Here is a 14,528-nt window from a genome sequence, read left to right as displayed (position 1 = left end):
GCTATCCCCAATATTCGCCGATATAACTTAGCTTGCCTAACCCGAAATATAAGAGATTGGATAAATGGTACTAGCTTTTATTCTAATTATACTCTTGAATCGTCCTTTGCAGAACCTTGGGACCTGGCAGGGCTACTACATACCCCATTAAGAAACCTACCTCCTAAACTCAAAATAAACAGAACAGTCAGAGACACAGTACTAGCATGGAAAGAAATTTGCAAATTATTTCAAATGCCCTATCGTGTGTCTAAATATATGCCCTTATGGGGTCTTCCTGGATTTCAGGCCAGCATCGCACACAGAGGCTTCTTGAATTGGCAAGAAAAAGGGATAAAAAGACTTGGGAATATTATCGATCTAAGAAAAAATAGATTGATGTCCTTCTCAGAGATCCGCTCCAAATATAATATTCCTAAACACCATTTCTTATATTTTGGTCAACTTCAGTCTTATGTCCGAGATGAGGGAGGCAAAGCACCGTTGATTTATTCTCTGAATGACTTTGATAGGTTCCTCTCCCCACAAACCCCTAGGCTATCTTTATCAGCAATACAATCAAAGCTACAGCAGATTCGCATCACCACTAAAGCTACCAATAATTTGACAAGGTGGTCGAGGGATATACCAGGGGAGGATATAGGAAAAAAAATTTTGGAGGGGTACCGAGTGGCTTATAAATTGATCTTGGGGGAAAACTGGAGAGAATCTCAACTAAAACTCATTCATAGAGCCATATATGCATTCAATATAAAATATAAAGTTCCTGTAACGCTCGGTGAAGCACAGAGAGGTCTGATTACCGGTGATCTGCAGTATCACGGGAAATACAGACGTATACCAGATTATATGTGATCTGCAGTATCACCGATAATCCGATATACTAGCTAACCTCTGGTCACCTGGGTAGAGTGTTGTGATTGGTGCAACAGTAATACAGAGGACAAGCCTCAGTGCAGCAAGGAGAACTGCACAGATTCCTCCCGCAGGTCTGAGCTCTCCAAGACGGGAGGAGTCAGACTGACAGTGGGAAGGAAAGTCCGAAAGTGACACTCAGGCGGGAGTATCACTAACAGGACGGGGAACCGCCTCCAATCGTGAGGTCGGTTCTCGAGGTCGGACAAGCCAGGTCGTATACACACGGACAGATAGGTACAAAATAGTAGGCAAAGGCGGAGTCAAGGTACAGGCAGGGTTCAGTAACGAGGTATCAGAGATATCGGGGTACAAAATCAGTAGGCAAAGGCGGAGTCAAGGTACAGGCAGGGTTCAGTAACGAGGTATCAGAGATATCGGGGTACAAAATCAGTAGGCAAAGGCGGAGTCAAGGTACGAGCCGGGGTCGGCAACAGAGTATCAGATATAACGAGGTACAAGGTCAGAGTTCAGGAGAATAGTCGAGGCAGGCAAGAGTCATAACAAATAATCACAAGCAAACTAGTACTTTAGCTATCAATCTCTAACTAAGTGTAGGATTACGGCTCCAGCCGGTCCCGGCACACTTAAGGATCTGACTAACGGATCTGAGTGCTCCCACGTATGTGAACGCAACGCCAGACACCAGATGAATGGACAGCCAGCAGTATATATACACATTAGGTGTCCCCCAGCACCTCCCTGATTGCTGGACCAATGGGAAGTGAAGCTATGGTCAGCTGATCAGCCTGGTCAGCTGACTCTTCCCTGGTGTCATAAAGTTTGTCTGAGTGCGCGCGCGCGCGTCACTCTGAATCTTGAGGGACTACGAGTCCCAACCAGCACAGCCCCGCTCTGCGGTGTCTCCGCAGCGGGGACCTGCCGGCTAGTCGCCGCATCCAGCGCGGCGGTTACGCCGCTCTCAGCTGGCTGATTCACGGAGGTAGCCGCCTCAAGATGTGAGGAGGCGGCTGCCTCTCCGTGTGAGTTGCTGCCATATGCGGAAGGAGCCGCCCGCCGCTGGTTCATGGCGGCGGCTCCACCGCGCTTTCTCACAGTACCCCCCCCCCCCCGAGGAGTGGACTCCGGACAGCTCCTTCCAGGTTTTTCTGGATGTACAGTATGAAATACCCTCACTAACTCGTCCGCATGCATGCGGTTCCCAGGAACCCATTGCCTCTCCTCAATGCCGTATCCCTTCCAATGTACGAGATACTGCACTGAATTCTGTACAGTACGTGAATCTATGATTTTCTCTACCTCATACTCGGGTTGGGCATCGACCAAAACAGGAGGAGGAGGAGTGGGACCCATCTGGACTGCGGGTTTGAGAAGTGATACGTGGAAAGACCTCACTCCCCGCATGCTGGTGGGAAGATCAACGGTATATGTGACATCGTTGATCTTCCTAGTCACTGGGAATGGACCCACGAACCTGGGACCGAGTTTGTCAGAAGGCTGTTTTAGTGACAGGTGACGGGTAGACACCCAAACCAAATCTCCTGGTTGGAATCTCCATTCTAAGGAGCGTCTCTTGTCAGCCTGACCCTTCTGACTCTGAAATGCTTTTATGAGATTATTCTTGATGGTCCACCACATGTCTTTAAATGACCTTTGCCAAGCCTCCAAAGCTGGAAACGGAGTGGAGGCGACTGGCAATGGGGAGAATTTAGGTAGTTTCCCGGTTACTATCTGAAACGGACAGAATCCTGAGGAGGAACTCTTTAAATTATTGTGCGCAAATTCTGCGTAAGGCAAAAACTTAACCCAATCATTCTGTGCTTCTGCAACGTAACATCTTAAAAATTGTTCCAATGATTGGTTGACCCTCTCCGTCTGGCCATTTGTCTGTGGGTGGTAACCCGAAGAAAATGACAATTTCATGCCCATCTGGCGACAAAATGCCCTCCAAAATTTCGAAACAAACTGGACTCCCCGATGTAGTCTAAAGACATGGTTGACAAACAAATCGGCCAGTTCTTGGGCCGAGGGGAGTCCTTTCAGGGGCACGAAGTGGGCCATTTTACTAAAACGGTCGACCACCACCCAGATGACCGACATGCCCTCAGATCTCGGAAGCTCTCCCACGAAATCCATGGACAGGTGGGTCCATGGCTCACTCGGGGTGGGCAACGGCTGCAATGTACCTACAGATGCTAGGCGGGAGGGCTTGCTTTTTGCGCACACTGTACATTCCCTAACAAACTCCTTGCAGTCAGCGGCTAACGAAGGCCACCATGCACATCTGGCCACGAGATCTTGCGTTCTAGACGCTCCAGGATGTCCCGCATTTTTGTGAGAGTGGACCATCTCCAAGATCTGGAGACGAAACTGTAACGGGACGAATAACACCCCATCAGGTTTTCCTTCCGGGATATCCTGCTGGAAGGGACTCAAAGTCTCTTTCCAGTCCCCCCAAGTCTCGGTAGCGGCCAACACCACTCTTCGTGGGACAATGGTCTCGGGGACAGAGGGCTGTGCTGTCTCCGGTTCGAAACACCTAGAGAGTGCGTCTGCCTTGGTATTCTTACTACCTGGCGTATATGTGATCAAAAATGAAAACCTCGAGAAAAATAGCGACCATCGAGCCTGCCTTGGGCTTAACCTTTTAGCCCCCTCGATGTATTCCAGGTTCTTGTGGTCGGTATAAACCGTGATGGTGTGCTCAGCTCCCTCTAGCCAGTGACGCCACTCTTCGAAGGCCAATTTGATGGCTAGGAGCTCCCTATTGCCTATATCGTAGTTTCTCTCTGCTGGAGAGAATCTCCGGGAAAAATAGGCACACGGGTGTAATCTACCCTGGAGACCTGAACGCTGGGACAGCACAGCTCCCACCCCGACCTCCGAGGCGTCTACCTCGACAATAAATGGGAAGGAAGTGTCCACATGTCTGAGTATAGGTGCTGAGCAGAACAACCCTTTTAACTTAGAAAACGCCTGTAAGGCCTCAGGAGGCCAATGAGTGGTGTTTGCCCCTTTTTTAGTAAGGCTAGTGAGAGGGGCGACCACCATGGAGTACCCCTTTATAAACCTTCTATAATAGTTCGCAAACCCCAAGAACCGTTGTAGTGATTTTAACCCCACCGGCTGCGGCCACTCCAGGACCGCGGAGACTTTGGCAGGGTCCATAGACAGACCTGAGGTGGAGATTATATATCCCAGAAAGGCAACCGACGTGACCTCAAAAATACACTTCTCAAGTTTGGCGTATAACAAATTCTGCCTCAGTTTGTCTAAAACAATCCTGACATGGGTTCTGTGTTCCGAGAGGTTGTTAGAAAAAATGAGAATGTCGTCCAAATAAACCAGAACGAACTTCCCTAACACCTCTCGAAAAACCTCATTGATTAGTTCCTGGAAGACGGCCGGGGCATTACATAACCCGAAGGGCATTACCCTGTACTCGTAATGCCCATCAGGGGTATTGAAGGCCGTCTTCCATTCGTCGCCCCTTCTTATACGCACCAAATTGTATGCCCCCCGTAAATCCAGTTTTGAAAATATCCTAGCCCCTGTGACCTGTGTGAATAAATCGTCTATAAGTGGCAGCGGGTAGCGATTCTTCACTGTGATTTTATTGAGGCCACGGTAATCGATGCACGGCCGTAACCCCCCATCTTTTTTCTTAACAAAAAAGAAGCCTGCCCCAGCGGGTGATTGGGACGGCTGAATGAAGCCCTTGGCCAAGTTCTCGCGGATATACTCCTGCATGGCTAGTTTTTCGGGGCCAGATAAATTATATAAATGGCCTCGAGGAGGCATACAACCTGAACGAAGGTCAATGGGACAATCAAACGGGCGATGTGGGGGCAATCTATCTGCCGCCTTGGGGCAAAATACATCGGCATAATCCGAGTACTGTTCCGGTACGCCTTCCACCTGCACCTTGGTCTGACCTAATGTCAGCCTCCCCAAACACTGCTGAAAACAATGAGGTGACCATGCTGTCAACTGCCCTGTGGCCCAGTCAATTTGCGGAGAATGAACCTGCAACCAAGGCATGCCTAGGATAATAGTGGAGGTTGACATATGTAAAACAAAAAATTGCAACTGTTCCCCGTGCAATACCCCAATGGTGAGCTTTACAAGCGGAGTCTGTGACAGGGGACAATTCCGCTGCAAAGGGGAATCATCTACTGCCGTGACCTGAATGGGGGGTGTCACGGGAGTGAGTGGTAGACCCAACTCCTGAGCAAACTCAAAATTCATAAAATTAGCCGCTGAGCCGGAGTCAAGAAAAGCTTCAGCGGCTACGGACTTATCCTCCCATGTAACAGTACAAGGGAGAATTAATTTTCTTTCTTTAAGGGCAAAATTATCAAATCTAGAGGTGACGGACCACCTACGGAATTCCGCCGCATAATCCTCGACCGAACCTCTGCCTTGCCGTAAAAGTTTGAGCTTCCGCTCTGAGGACGCAGCAAGGTCAGGGTCGTCGTAGATTATGGCCATGGCCTTAAAGAACTCCTCCACCGAGGTCAGGGCAGTATCGGTGGAAGGCAAATTGTAGGCCCAAGACTGGGAGTCTCCAGTCAATAAAGTTTTAATAAAAATGACCCGTTGGGTCTCAGTCCCCGAGGATCGGGGTCTTAACTCGAAATATGACAACACTCTACTCCTGAAATTCCGGAAGTCAGACTTGTGGCCGGAAAACTTATCTGGTACAGGCATACGTATGTCATCACTAGGAGGGGATCGCACTGAATCAACTGATGTCTGTAGGGTTTTCACAGAGCCTGATAAGGCATCAATTAAGGCTTTGTGCTGGCCCAGTGCTTGGTGAATGTTATCCACCGAAGTGGCAAGCACAGTCAGAGGATCAGTGCGTGATTCCATCGTTTTTGTGGTCTGGCGTTCTGTAACGCTCGGTGAAGCACAGAGAGGTCTGATTACCGGTGATCTGCAGTATCACGGGAAATTCAGACGTATACCAGATTATATGTGATCTGCAGTATCACCGTGTGATACAAGTCTGAAGAGTCTGTGTGAATGACTGGCTGTTAGGTAAGAAACACATTAGCAAGCTAGTCAGTAGGTAGAGAGGACATATTTTGCATCTTTTAGTAGTGATGGACCATTCTCCATAGAAAATCATTGGCAAGAACACAAGGTTACTGCAAGTTATAAAAACATACGGCTGTGCGCTGCGGTCACGCAGTGGGCATGAGGGATGAATCATACTTCCAAGTTGTGGATAGGCTGATGGTCGACTATACCCTCTGCAAACAAGTACTGAGCATGCGTGGCACGTGATATGGTTATATAACATTGTGTTGCAATAAGCGCGTAACCCTGAATTAACTGTTTCAGGAATTGCACGTTCACACGGGACTTAACCAGAACTAGTCCTGTTCATGAGAATATTGACTATAAGTCATCCAATCATAGCAAGGCTCATGCCTGAGCATCCCCAAGATGCAATCGGGAAAATGGGTGGAGCTATGAGTATAAGAAAGAGAGATTTCCCTTGCTCTGATGGGACTCTCCACTACTGACGAGTTGTGTGATGTTGTGTATGCGCTGCCTCCTGACGATCGCTGGTCCCCCGATACGGAGTGATGATGCAATATCCGGTAATGTATTGATTCTTTACTCTATTACTTATCCATGATTCACTGCTATACCTGTAAATAATGTAAATAATTGAATAAATATCCTAATACAGTGTGAAGTTGTAAGCTATGTATTTACCTAGTCTGTGTGCTAGTGTGAGTCGAGTGTGAGGCCTTAGCAACGCCAAAAAACATAGCATTACATAAATGGCGACGAGGATGACTTTTGACCTCTGAAATATATTGCCTATGATTCTGTGGGTCTCTGGGTGTAATTTTGCAAAATTTGGCATTTTGCCAGTTAGTGGGGCAAGTAATCTAAATCTTTGTAAAATTGCCCCTGTATGGTATATTGACTTGATACTTGATATATATATATCTTAGGACAGATTACAGGTGTGGGAAAAGTTTGGAGTCGATAGCTCCTCCCACTTAGTTTCAAGTCAAGATATCTTTTGAACTAAGCAAAATTTATCTGTGGGAAGTTTGACCATTGGTGTCTAGAAATTGAGGGGCACCTCTGGTCAAAGCCACGCCCAGTTGGCAGTGTGCCAAAAGTAAGGCAATATGTTTAAGAAAAAGGCCAAATGCCTAAAAGAACCTGCGGAGATCCCCGGCTGGACCGAGTCTCCGTATAATATTATAGCAGTAGAATTAGCTAGCCATGGGTTGGTAGAATTGTGGGATAAGCAGTTGAAAGAATCAGAACCGGTTGATTTAGTTCAAGTACTTGAGAAACTCCCTACCAAGGTAGGTGATGCAGTTACCCCAGCTAGAATTAGCTGGGTGTTGGCCTCTGCATATCGTGGTGTGCACAAGCGATTGCAGAAGGCGTTCCAGGATCAAGAAAAGGCGGAACAGGCTCAACTTGAGGTTGAGGGACGCTGCCTGATGCTGGAATATAGTGTTTCCCCATTGAAGCGGGTGATGTTGTTGCTTTCTCTAGATGTAGATAAGACTCTAGGGGGGGGCACTGTTAAGGCGGGGCATGATGTCGCTCTCGGGCGGCATAGTGGGATGTTGTTGACAGCTTATAGAAAGCTTCAACAAAGATTGTGTAAGTTGAAAGAATCAGAATCCCTCAATGTTGTTACTTTACTTGAGGGTATTTCTGTTGGATAAAGGGTAGTCCTGTTAGAAAAAGGAACTAGAGTAGGATGACAGAGTGATAGTTGCACAAGTGTCATCACAGGCAGCTGCAGATAAATACCAACATGTAACAGAATCTGCAGCTGGTAAAATAAATGTACTGGAGGAAGTAGCTGGGGAAGAGGCTCCTGTGATGACACATTTTGGATTGTTATCAGTGGAGCAGGGAGCTTCTGTGAATAAAAGGAAGCCAAACTCTGCCACTGATCATTGCACAAGAAATAGGACAATGTGCATTGAACTGGAATTGGAAGTGTTTAGCACAAAAGTATTTTGTTCCATTTGAAAAGATTAGGAATAGCTGGGAACTTTCTTTAGGTTGTTACTGCTGTTTTTGTCCCTCTTAAGGAAAACCCCATATTTTTAATGATAAAATATGGATGGGAAAAAGGGGCAGAGAGTAACCTGACAGTGAATCTCAGCTTTTACTACTACGGTTTTTAATACAGTCTGTGTCTTTGTTGGTAGATTTCGGAGTATAATCTTGGAGTGCTGTGTTTAAACTTGTAAAGCAAATTCCTTAAAGTGACAGTATCTGACTGCACTTGCAGAGTTGAAATGGTAATATAATCTGGACAAGACAGGTGGGTTAACATTGTTGTTTCTAGTGAATGTTTTATATGGTGAATCCGTTATAGCGAGTCCTGATTAATCGTGTATTCATATGTCTGTTTTTTGTTTAATTGAATGCATAGAGGAATGTTTTGTTTTTTTTTAAAATGCATTTGTGCACGGGCGGTGAGTGCTCCTAGGGAATGTGTGCGAGCCAGTGAGTGTTTGAGATGCTGCTCTCCTCAGCTGGGGGCGCTTGGCAAGCATTATTTTTTTTCATTCAGGAGTACATGTTGTAAAAAAAAATATTGACCTTTAACTCTTACTTCATGGGACATGCATCTTGTTTGGTAAAATAAATGGTTAAAGAGGTGAGAAATAGTAAAGCAACTTTCTTGTGTGCGTTGTGTGTTGTGCTGGGTTTTGCTAGAACTTCCAAATCCCTGCAAATGCTCATTTTCTTTTTTTTTTGGTTACAGGGTTAAATGTGATTATGATGTCACGGTGACATCTGTGCCAGCAAAACTTTTCCCCTGGTTTCTAGCTATAATTGTGCAGGAGTGAAATTGTTTACCTGTTGAGCTGAAAGCTAGATTAGATGAGACTGTGTGAAAGAAATAGAACTGTGAAGTCTATTATGGCAATGTAGCATGAAAATATTGCGTAATTAGACTGGAAAAACTTTTTTATATAATATGCCTGTGTCTCTGCGCCTATTCAGAGTTTTTTTTTTTTTTTTTTTTTTTTTTTTTTTGCACTGCACATGTGCAGGGAGGGGCGCAGAAACACTGGGGAAAAGTTGAGGGGGGATAGGGCCAGAGGCGGCCAGCGTGTGCGCAACGGTGTATGAGGGCACGCGCGTGGCGGGTGCATGTGCACAGCGGGCACATGCATGCGCAGCGAAAGGCCTAGCTTGGTTTTTTTTTTTAAACGGGCCAAGGTCATTAGTTACTAAATGAGATTTGTTTGTCTTGCAGAGAAATGCCTGGTTTCTCTAGGGTTGAATGTTGTACTGACTAGCTGAATGGCATGAAGTGGCAGAATGTGTTGATGATGAAGTGGGAATTGAGTTGTTTCTAATGAATTGTATGAAGTTTGCTTTGAGACCTTACTGATATAGAGTGTATTATATGTTCAAGAATACCTCTGTTAAAGATGCTAGAATGTATGCATATGCTAGTTTAGAATAATACAAACAAACTGTGAAGATAACAGATTTTTGTTTATACCAGAAACTAGCTGGTGGGGTGGTTAAAGTAGAAACGATTCCTTATTGGAAAATGCATAAGGATGCGGTAGCTCCATATAGGGGAACACCTGTGTCAGCTGGGTTGGATTTGCATGCTTTAGAAGTTGTTATCATTAACCCCTCACAGGTTACAACCATTCCCACAGGTATAGGATGTAAAATACCTGACTAACATTATGGGCAAATAGCTACCCAATCCAGTTTTGCTCAGAAAGGAGCTATAGGGATAGGAGGAGTAATTGACTCCGACTATCAAGAATAAATTAAAGTGATCATGATTAACCTGGGAAATAGTGAGTTAATTATTGGAAAAGGAGAGAGGATGGGTTAAAGTTTTTAGGGGAGGACACTGTGTATACACAGGCCAAAGAGTTGTATAGCCCAGGTTCTCCTGAGGGCCCTTTTACACTTAATGCGTTGGTATGCATTAGTACGCATACAATTTTGTTGTTTGTTTTTGTTTTTTCTTGTTTTTTGTTGTTTTTTCCCCAATGGCGATGCATTGTGAAAAGATTTCAATGTTTTTTTCAGTGTATAGTGTGAAATAGGCCATAGGGGGACATGGACACTGGATTGTACATCAGTTGTTATTTTGATTACAGTTAACAGCAGCTGATTAAGTGTAAAGGGACCCTAATTCCTTTATTTGTAGAGAGGGAAGCCCATCAGTAAAGGGTGATGAATATTTTGGTTCTACTAATACAGTAAATGTTGGAGCTAAAATGTGGGTCAGAATCCCCAAGGACCGCCTCCTCCAGCAGATGTGATTGCAGTAGGCAAGGACCGAACTCTGCTGGTAATGAGGCCAGAACAGGAAAAATGTTATTTGCAAGAATAAGTCACACTTGTTTGGGTTTTTTGCAGATTGATATCCATGTCTATGGCATTGTCCTTGGAATCCTTGGTATCGTGTGGTTGGAAAGCTGTGGCGTTAATGCATGGACTTCAGGTATTCGAGTAACCGATACAGGGGATCCACGGTGACTTTCGTGTGGGGAAATAAAACCAAGGGTTGTCTACAGAGAAACTTTACCTGTAATGCTAGGCAAGCATGTGACATTCTCAATGCTACTTTCAATGGAACATATCTCGGTGGGGCCTGCTTTGATATTTGTGGATATGATGGATGCGAAAGTGGACCCTGGGCATATAAAGAGACTACCTTCCACTTGTGCAAAGGTGGGGCAACATGCCTAAAAGACTGTGATTCATGCGCGTTTCCAGCTGCCATAAACTGTTCTAAACCACACTAAATACGGAGAGAGTGGTATGACTCTTTGTTAGGAGGATATGGGACATTGACTCTTAATAGTTTTGATATTGAAACATTAGCAAATAGATTGCATAAAGCTGGAAGTAAAAATAGATGATGATTTGCTTGACTTAATTAACGCAAGTGCCTCTGTTATGTATGAAACAGATGTTGATATAACTAGAATTGTAAACTGGACTATCTGTTCCATGCAAACCTTACAACAGCAACAACAGAAAGGGTTATTTCAAACTATGTTGTTGACTGGAAATGAGGAGGTTTGGAGGACCGTGTTCAGTTCCATGATAAGAACTGATCACTGGATAGATATCAAAGCACCTAAAGTGATGTGCAATGATACATTTTGCATGGGACAATTAACACTTTACAATGTTACTAAAAGTAGTATAATATGTAAGTATGTTATTTTGCCATTATTAATTGGGCCAGAAGGTGATCAGCACTTCTGGGTTCCTACGTTTTATGGACAGGTTATTGATGACAACAACAGAACACATGATTTGACTTTTTGTGATAATACTTTAAACAGTAAAATATGTAAGTTACAGTCTACTGTATATGAACCTTGTTTGTTACAGAACACTGTAAACAAATGTGGGTGGACCATAATGCCTATAACATACCGCCGGATGGTGGAAATAACACCTCAAGTGGTATGTGTAGTGACAGATCGTCAGGTGGTCCCTAAAATGAGGGTGCCTTTTGCAGGATGTATACACAATATCTCTGTATTCCAATGGGAAAATGAAACTTTTATGTTGATGCCCGATATAGCGTTAACTACAAATATTTCCTGGCAAGGCCAAGGTTTGGAAGTTCCCAATTGGGATCTAAACCTGACTAAACTAAAGCGGATTGTTGAAAAATCTAACGGAAGTGAAAAAGTGCTATTAAAAAGTTGAATAGAAGTATAATCGTACACCAGCTCAGTACTACCGTGATTGCAAACAAAATTGTTAAAGTGGGCTCTGCCATAGCAGATGCCACCTCTCACCACTGGTGGGATGTATTTATGGGTTATTCGCCATCAGCAGAAACAATGATGAAGTGGATAGTTCATCCTATTTTTGATTGTAATGATTGTTATACTTATCCTATCCAGATGGAACTGGTATGTGGCATATGGGATCTGTTGTAAGGGAAAAAGTTGTCATGGTTTCATATGTTAATGGTCATCACTAAGGACCGAATGTGATACAAGTCTGAAGAGTCTGTGTGAATGACTGGCTGTTAGGTAAGAAACACATTAGCAAGCTAGTCAGTAGGTAGAGAGGACATATTTTGCATCTTTTAGTAGTGATGGACCATTCTCCATAGAAAATCATTGGCAAGAACACAAGGTTACTGCAAGTTATAAAAACATACGGCTGTGCGCTGCGGTCACGCAGTGGGCATGAGGGATGAATCATACTTCCAAGTTGTGGATAGGCTGATGGTCGACTATACCCTCTGCAAACAAGTACTGAGCATGCGTGGCACGTGATATGGTTATATAACATTGTGTTGCAATAAGCGCGTAACCCTGAATTAACTGTTTCAGGAATTGCACGTTCACACGGGACTTAACCAGAACTAGTCCTGTTCATGAGAATATTGACTATAAGTCATCCAATCATAGCAAGGCTCATGCCTGAGCATCCCCAAGATGCAATCGGGAAAATGGGTGGAGCTATGAGTATAAGAAAGAGAGATTTCCCTTGCTCTGATGGGACTCTCCACTACTGACGAGTTGTGTGATGTTGTGTATGCGCTGCCTCCTGACGATCGCTGGTCCCCCGATACGGAGTGATGATGCAATATCCGGTAATGTATTGATTCTTTACTCTATTACTTATCCATGATTCACTGCTATACCTGTAAATAATGTAAATAATTGAATAAATATCCTAATACAGTGTGAAGTTGTAAGCTATGTATTTACCTAGTCTGTGTGCTAGTGTGAGTCGAGTGTGAGGCCTTAGCAACGCCAAAAAACATAGCAATACACACCGATAATCCGATATACTAGCTAACCTCTGGTCACCTGGGTAGAGTGTTGTGATTGGTGCAACAGTAATACAGAGGACAAGCCTCAGTGCAGCAAGGAGAACTGCACAGATTCCTCCCGCAGGTCTGAGCTCTCCAAGACGGGAGGAGTCAGACTGACAGTGGGAAGGAAAGTCCGAAAGTGACACTCAGGCGGGAGTATCACTAACAGGACGGGGAACCGCCTCCAATCGTGAGGTCGGTTCTCGAGGTCGGACAAGCCAGGTCGTATACACACGGACAGATAGGTACAAAATAGTAGGCAAAGGCGGAGTCAAGGTACAGGCAGGGTTCAGTAACGAGGTATCAGAGATATCGGGGTACAAAATCAGTAGGCAAAGGCGGAGTCAAGGTACAGGCAGGGTTCAGTAACGAGGTATCAGAGATATCGGGGTACAAAATCAGTAGGCAAAGGCGGAGTCAAGGTACGAGCCGGGGTCGGCAACAGAGTATCAGATATAACGAGGTACAAGGTCAGAGTTCAGGAGAATAGTCGAGGCAGGCAAGAGTCATAACAAATAATCACAAGCAAACTAGTACTTTAGCTATCAATCTCTAACTAAGTGTAGGATTACGGCTCCAGCCGGTCCCGGCACACTTAAGGATCTGACTAACGGATCTGAGTGCTCCCACGTATGTGAACGCAACGCCAGACACCAGATGAATGGACAGCCAGCAGTATATATACACATTAGGTGTCCCCCAGCACCTCCCTGATTGCTGGACCAATGGGAAGTGAAGCTATGGTCAGCTGATCAGCCTGGTCAGCTGACTCTTCCCTGGTGTCATAAAGTTTGTCTGAGTGCGCGCGCGCGCGTCACTCTGAATCTTGAGGGACTACGAGTCCCAACCAGCACAGCCCCGCTCTGCGGTGTCTCCGCAGCGGGGACCTGCCGGCTAATCGCCGCATCCAGCGCGGCGGTTACGCCGCTCTCAGCTGGCTGATTCACGGAGGTAGCCGCCTCAAGATGTGAGGAGGCGGCTGCCTCTCCGTGTGAGTTGCTGCCATATGCGGAAGGAGCCGCCCGCCGCTGGTTCATGGCGGCGGCTCCACCGCGCTTTCTCACAGTTCCCCCCCCTCATTATTCCCCTGTATGCCCCAAATGTACCTGTCCAGAGGCGGACCTGTTTCACTGCTTATGGACATGCCCAGTAATTTCAACTTTCTGGTCAAAAATAGTGAACTACATGGAAACAACTTATAAAATCAGACTGGAATTAGACCCTCTCCTGATGCTATTCCATTACCACCCACTCCAGCCTGCTTCCTCGGGTGATCCCTCGACGCCCCATGTGCTCATATCCAAACTAGCACACCTAATATTAATGGCGGCTCGAAAGGTGATTCTCAATAAATGGATTTATCCCAGTGCTCCTTCAGTGTGGGATCTTAAAGAGAAACTCATTCATTTATTTAGAGTGAATCAATTAGATGCTTTAACGCATAAGGATAAAAAAACCAAGTCATTCTTTAAAACGTGGAGACAGTTTATACTGAAATCTTTTACTAAGGAAGAACTTAAAGAGATCATGTCCCCTTTTAAAGATACTAAATGGTACTTAACAGAGAAACTAATGGGAACATTAGGGAAATTAGAGATAACATAAGAGTATTCCTATCAGCTAATGGACAATCGGAGATGACAAGGGAGAAGGGAGGGGTGGGAGGGTTCGGGGGTTGAAAGGGTTTTGACCGAAATGATCTCCATATCCTAATAAGAGAGACATAGTATAAGATGAGTAATTATGCTTTATTTACAAAACAAATACTGTGTTTGTACAACAAGAAGTTGCGATTACTGTACTTTTTCCT

The 14,528-nt window shown here is 45.0% G+C and overlaps 1 protein-coding gene and 1 long non-coding RNA gene across 2 annotated transcripts in view; one reads left to right on the top strand and one right to left on the bottom strand.

Moving 5' to 3' along the window:
- The window catches only part of GUCY2D (guanylate cyclase 2D, retinal), a 604,889-nt gene that overhangs the window by 151,799 nt on the left and 438,562 nt on the right, over positions 1–14,528 (bottom strand). The window lies entirely within an intron of this gene.
- Positions 7,595–12,587, top strand: LOC137562560 (uncharacterized). Its single transcript, XR_011030139.1, has 2 exons — positions 7,595–8,200; positions 10,282–12,587. It is a non-coding gene; the product is annotated as an uncharacterized lncRNA (long non-coding RNA).

Source organism: Hyperolius riggenbachi, chromosome 3 (assembly GCF_040937935.1).
Source record: "Hyperolius riggenbachi isolate aHypRig1 chromosome 3, aHypRig1.pri, whole genome shotgun sequence".
NCBI lineage: Eukaryota > Metazoa > Chordata > Amphibia > Anura > Hyperoliidae > Hyperolius > Hyperolius riggenbachi.
Note: the sequence above shows the minus strand (reverse complement) of the source record. Positions and strands in the feature narration are given on the sequence as shown.